Consider the following 7,022-nt stretch of genomic DNA (forward strand, 5'->3'; position numbering starts at 1 on the left):
AGAGGTATAAAACATATGGACACTGCCAGGACTTCCAGGAAAGAAGTTGGAATTTCAAACAAGGTGGATCTGGGGTGAATTAGCGGGGGTAGAAAAGATCAAGGTTTTGGATGGGGGAAGATAAGAGATGGTGGTGAACAGCTGTTTTAAAGACCTGGAGGGAGGAGTGGGATTGAAGGGAGTGAGGGAGTTTGTTCCAGAGGCGGGAGAAAAGAGGAATGAAAGAGTGAAGGTGAGCGGAGAGCCGAGATTTCGGCAGTTTAACCATCAGAGGGTTGCTGGCAGATCTTGTGCGACCTGTAGGAATATTTGGGGGACAGAGCACAGAGAGAGCTGGGGGTGCAAGGCCGGAGAGGAGTCGGTAGAAGACAGAAAGACCACCTACCTGCCTGCGGTGAGTGAGTGAAAGGCCCTCAGAGATAGCTTCATCGCGGGAGATTCCAATAATTCTGAAAGCTTTGGTTTCAACAGCGTGAAGCCGAGCTAGGTGTGAGGCAGGAGCACCGGCCCATAGGGGAGAACAGTATTCCATTGAGCTGCGGATGAAAGCCTTGTATGTGGTGAGGAGCTCAGGTGTGCCGAGGAAGGACTTCGCACGACGGAGGATGCCCAGTCGGCGACTGGCTTTGGAGGCCAGCTTGGAAATGTGGTTTTCCCAAGAAAGATCATGGCAGATAGTGAGACCCAAAATCTTGAGCGACAGAACTTCTTGGAGAGGATTGTTGAGAAAGTAGATGGGAGGGTTGTCCAGTCGATCTTTTCGGAGAGACATAGTAAGAGTGTGAGATTTGTCAGGATTGAAAGACATGTTCCACTTGTTTGACCATTTTGATTAATGTTTGATTAATTACGTACTGTCTGAACTTGAGTTGCACCATATGTCTATTCATCACCTGTCATTGGAATATGACGATGGCTATTAACTAGATGATATTCATAGAATACTTACCCAGTTACCATGCGTAGTCAACTTGGTGTGAGCCAACTCTTGTTTTTTGAGGATTTTTTTTTTCTTTGATCTAATATGGCTGCCAGACCATGTGACCGATGACATCATACATTTGAATTCTCTAATATAATTGTTGCATGGATCACGCTCAAGAAATTTCAAACTGATCGGTCTAAGCGTTGATTTCGGAGAGGTGCAACATTAATTTTTTTTCCCAAAATGGCGCCCGTACCACGTGACCTGTGACGTCATGATTATAATTTTAAAATTATACAGGAAGAGGCGCTCCTATGATGCAGAATTCAGTGTCAATTGGACCAACGTTTGCTGAGAAAATGAATTTTAAAATTCAGACACCGCCTACGTACACCACACGTACGCACGTACGCATGCACGCACTGATCGCTTAGCCCTGATTTTCGCTTCGCAAGCGCAGTGTAATTACCAAAGATCGTAAATAGTGGGGCAACTTAGCATAACAATTGTGCATTTTGTGAGGAAAGCACCCAATTTGGCACACTAGTAGACTATCCTATTATGAACAGATTTGGATATTGGGCCATCTCAAATTCAGCCCCTGATGGCTGTGGCAGCCATTTTCCAAAATGACACCTTCAGCTTGTTCCGATGAATTGCATCATCAATTGGCTTGGTCCTTTCCACCAGGCATTCTCTGGTGAAAGCCTGGAACTGCTCTTGGCCAATCTTCTTCACATTCCTGACAGTCTCAACTGCAGCAGGACCTGCAATTTCCTTTATGTCAAGGACAACCAGATCCATGCTCTCTTCCTCAAAGGGGTTGCCAAGCTCTTCTATGACGCTGACAAGGGCGCGGACAACCTTGGCGAAAGAGGTCTGCACACTTGGTGTCTGGTCGTGATGACGTGTGTCCTCTCGCCTCCCCCAGTGTTGATGGCCATCTTGGAACTCTTCTATGGCCCTGGCAACTTCTGGCCCGGCAATCATCCAACGCCGCAGGGCACTTGGGTTGTCAGTGAGGCCGACTGCTCCACCATCTCCTTTGATGCAGGCGTTATTCTGTTCATGCGCCTGGTCGATTGGGATCGAAGAGAACACCTTCTTCGTCTTCTGTACAGTGAAGTTGCCAGCCCTGAATTCTCTGTCTACATCTGGGTGCTTCATTGGGAGTGCAACCGTGTCCCTCAGGTGAACAAGGACCCACCTGGCATAGTGTGTGTGTGTGGTCTAAGGCATGGAACCATGGGACCAGTTCCGTCAGGGCATCAAGGTACATCGTGAATGAAGCCTGCCGCAGAGAACGCACGTAGACCAGTACCAACATCTCTCGTTCCAGCACAGTTGCCCAGTACTGAAAGTTGGGAATGTCTTCTCCTCTCTGGTGACACCAGTCTTCAAACTCAGGCAGGTCTTCTGCATCATCAGCATATGTCATACAGTGGCGTTCATACGCACGGTGTTGCAGGATGTGCAGTGCCGCTGCAGTGATTTGATGAGCTCTTCTTGTGCGGGTGACGTGGGCAGCTCGCAGGAAGGAGTCGGCCGTCCCTGGCGTTGCAATCTCAGCTTGAAAATCTGCAAATCTTGCAAAAATCAAATCTCTGAATCTGAGATCGCCCAATATCCAGATCTTTTCATAATATGATAGTCTACTAGTGTGCCAAATTTGGTGTTTTCCTCACAAAATGCACAATTGTTATGCTATATTTAGCTTAGCTGCCGGACTACAAGTGGATCCGCTTTACGATCTTTGGTAATTACGTACTGTCTGAATGTGAGTGCACCTTGTGTATAAATCACCTATTTTTTGACCGTGACAACGTCTATTAAACGCTGTAGTATCACAGTCCTTTTGTTATAATTTCAATTTATTTTAGATCCAAAATAAAAGTTCATTTTTGCTTACGTTCCATGAAACCAGCCTCGCTGATCGCCCCAAGATATACACCATATTACAGGGAAGAAAACAACAACAACATGCATTTTAAAGGCCATTTTTCCTACCAGAGCGGGGGTTAGCCTTGCGGTCCCCATGACAATCTTCTCCATCTTGCCCTATTTTCTGCATATCTCCTTGTTAACCCCCTTGCCCGCATTTCTTCTTCCACCATCTTTAGCCAAGTCTTTCTCGGTCTTCCCCATCCTCGACTTCCTTCTACATTCATTTCCATCACTCTTCTCAACCAGTCACTTTCATCCTTCCTCAACACATGACCAAACCATCTCAACCTGTTTCTCTTCACAGCATCCATCACAGGCTCTATTCCCATCATCTTTCGCAATTCATCATTTGTCTTCCTCTCTCTCAACGATACTCCACACATCCGTCGAACCATTCGCATTTCCACCCTTTCCAACCTTCGTTGCTGCTCTACGTTCATTACCCATGTCTCGCTCCCATAAATCATAACACTTCTCACACATGCAGCATACACCTTTCCCTTCAGCTTCAACGACACTCCCCTCATCATCAGCACGCCACTCAGTTCCCGAAACTTCTTCCATGCACATCTCACTCGAGCAACCGTTGCAGAGTCTGATGCACCTTCTCCATTCAGCATGTCTCCGAGGTAGCAAAATGTTTTCACACCTTCCAGTTTCACGCCGTCTCCAAGATCAAACTCAACTTTTCCTCCATCTGCAGCTCCCTCTGTGCACACCTTACATTTGAATGTAGTTGCCGCACTGGTTAATGACCCTCTCAGACCACTAGATTTTTGATGAACCCACTCAGCGTACATTGTACATTGTATGGAGTTCACTCCGACACCCTTCCTACACACAGCACAGGGCCACTTCCCAGTTCTTTCCACCTCACCACATGCTTTACCACTTGCCATCACCTTCGTCTTTCCGATATTCACCTTCAGACCTTTTGTCTCCATACATTCCTTCCATTTGTTCATCTTTTCCTTCAGTCCATCCATACTTTCCGCAATCAACACCATCTGCATACAACAACTCCCACGGTAAACCCTCCTTTACATTCTGAGCCAGCACCTCCATCACAGCTACAAATACAGACTTGGCATTTAATATTGAATTTTTTTTTTTTCTCGACTTGGGTTTACTTTCTTAACTCAGTATATCAATCTGGTGAGTTTCTTTTACACTTTGGTGATTTATTTGTTAAAAGAACCATGTCACTGATTGTCTGTCGCAGCAAGAAGTCAACAACAGGATTATATCACAGGTGGCGTGGCAAAATGTATGGACAGGTGCATTTGATGATTGGCTTCACAGTCGGGTATACAAGGGTTGTTGCGTTCTGTATTAGTGTAAAACAACTGCTGCACATCACCAAAAGTTATTGCCGCTTCCTCTGGAGATGGTCCGTCAACTTGAAAATGCTGTTTGTCATGGAGTGGTGGCTTTACGAAATTACGGCATGAAACAGCGTGCTATTGCTCGGCAGTATGGCATCACTCAAGGTCAGGTGTCAAAGATCCTGAAACGAAATGCTCAGAGGGGTGTCCCTACTCCAATACCGAGGCCAGGAAGTCCCCGCAGAACCACAAGGAGGGCTGATCGCCAGCTGCACCGGTTAGTCCGCAATGGCCGTACCAAGTCAGCTAATCGGTTTAGGGCTGAGTGGCAGGAGCTGACAAATGTGCCTGTATCCAGAAGGCTAGTCAACCAACGACTGGTTCAAGTAGGCTATCGTGCCAGGCGTCCCCTGAGAAAGCCATGCCTGACCAGACAACACCGCCAGCGCCGATTGCAGTGGGCCAGAGAGCACCGTCAATGGCAGCCAGGACACTGGAATCACGTGATCTTCAGTGACGAGTCTAGATTTCTGGTCTATCGTCAAGATGGCCGCGTCCGAGTGCGCAGACAAGTGCATGAAGCCTACAACAAAGATTGTATAGTGCCAAGAGTCCAAGCTGGAGGTGGTGGGGTGACCGTTTTGGCTGCTTTTCATGCAGGGGGCAAAACTGACCTGGTTGTTCTGAATGGAAACCTGAACCAGTTCAAGTACAGGGCGATTCTGGAAGAAACATTGCTTCCATTTGCTCGTGCAGCCTTTCGAGGAAACTTTGTCTTCCAAGATGACAATGCACGGCCTCATCGTGCTCGCATGATCCAACACTTTCTTGCTGACCATGGTGGAGAGCATATGGAGTGGCCTGCCATGTCCCCGGATATGAATCCGATAGAGAACTTGTGGGCAGAATTAACGCGTCAAATCGACCATTTGGACCAGCAGCCGACCTCTGTGCGTGAATTGCAGCAGGCTATTGTCACTGCATGGCAAGCGATTCCTGTCCAAACCTTGGCAAATCTCGTGAACAGCATGCCTCAACGTGTACGTGCTCTCCTGAATGCTCATGGGGGTTACACGAAGTACTGAAGTGTAATTTTACTGTCCGTAATCCCAGTCGTAATTTAACTTTTGTTATTGTTAAAAAAAAATTTGGCTAATGCACAAAATAAAGAGATACTTCTGGAAAACGTACAGAAGTTTAACACAGTACTGTCCATGAATTGACTTCGATATCAGTTTACATCACTTTCAAGGATCAATTTATTTGTTTCGAAATATCAAATGTGGTTTTTGTTTCTTTTAAAGGTCACATTAACAAAATCTAGAATAATTTCAACATAATTCCAATGAACTTTTGGTTCTAAGACATCTTGAAAAGTAAGTTCACCCCCACAAAAAAAATATTCCATATTAAATGCCAAGTCTGTAGTAGTGGACTTAGTACCGACCCCTGATGCACTCCCACCTTCACCTCAAACTCACCACTGTTCACGTCCTTTGTCCTTACAGCTGTGCGCGCTCTTTTGTACATTGCCATCACTACTCTGATCAACCATTCCTCCACTCCTAACTTCCTCAATGCCCATGTCAATACTTTGCGTGGAACCCTATCAAATGCTTTCTCCAGATCAACAACCCCAAGAAACAACTTCTTCCTCTTCTCCATGTACTTATCCTGCAACTGCCTCACAATGAAAAGCGCGTCTGTCATTCCTCTTCCTGGCATAAATCCAAACTGCATTTCATCGATCTTCACTTTCTTCCTTATCCTCCTCTCCAACACCCTTTCCAATACCTTCATTCCATGCTCCTATAACGTTATCGCTCGGTACGAGCCACACTCCAGAGGGTCACCTTTCCCCTTGTATAGAGGGACGAGGGTACTCAGTTCCCAATCCACTGGAATGCGGCCTTCTTTCACCACCAGATTACCGATCTCTGTCATTCTCTTCACACCCCAACTTCCTGCTGCCTTCAACATATCTCCCACAACTCCCGTCGGCCCTCTCGCTTTTCTACCCTTCATTGCTTTTATCGCTTCCTCAACTTCCTTCTCAGTTATCTTCTCTGCCGGTCCTAAAACTGGGTTACTCTCTATATTGCCATCCCATTCATTCTCTGTATTCAACAGCATTTTCATATATCTTTTCCATCTTCCTTTAATTCCATCTGGGTCGACAACGATTTGTCCCACTTCATCCTTCAAGCAACTCACCCCCATCACATCACACCTCCCTTTCGCTATCTGCTTTGCAATCCTGAATACTGCTTTCTGACCCTCTTCCGAATCCAAGCGTTCTCCGAACATTTTCCTACATGCCTCCTACGCCTTTGCTACCTCTTTCTTTGCAGCCTTCCTGGCTGCCTTATAACTTTCATGCTCTGCTGTTTCTGCTCCCGTACCCTTCGCCTTCTGCCACTCCTTGAACTTCTTCCTCTTCTCATCAATCCTCTTTCCATCTTCATCATCCCACCACCATGTTTCCGAGTGCCTCGGTGGTCCTTTTGTCCATCCACATACCTCACCAACGGCTCCCAACAGACGAGCTTTCATTGACATCCAACCACTTTCAAGCTCAACCACATCATCCTCGACCCTACTCAGCCTCTCTTTTAATGCCTCCCTTACTGTCACCTCTTTCAACCTCCACACCTTCATTCAAGGTTGGTACTTCACCCGCCGAGCTCTCCTCGCACCTTTCACCCTTATGTCGCAGACAACCAAGTGGTGCTGTGAAACAGCCTCCTCCCCCGGGATCACCTTTGTGTCCCGGAGGTGCCCCCTATCTCGCCTACGCACCATCAGGTAGTCAACGGTTGTCGTCGACC

The sequence above is a fragment of the Myxine glutinosa genome, chromosome 5 (genome assembly GCF_964187855.1).
Source record: "Myxine glutinosa chromosome 5, kmMyxGlut1.1, whole genome shotgun sequence".
In the NCBI taxonomy this organism is placed as follows: domain Eukaryota; kingdom Metazoa; phylum Chordata; class Myxini; order Myxiniformes; family Myxinidae; genus Myxine; species Myxine glutinosa.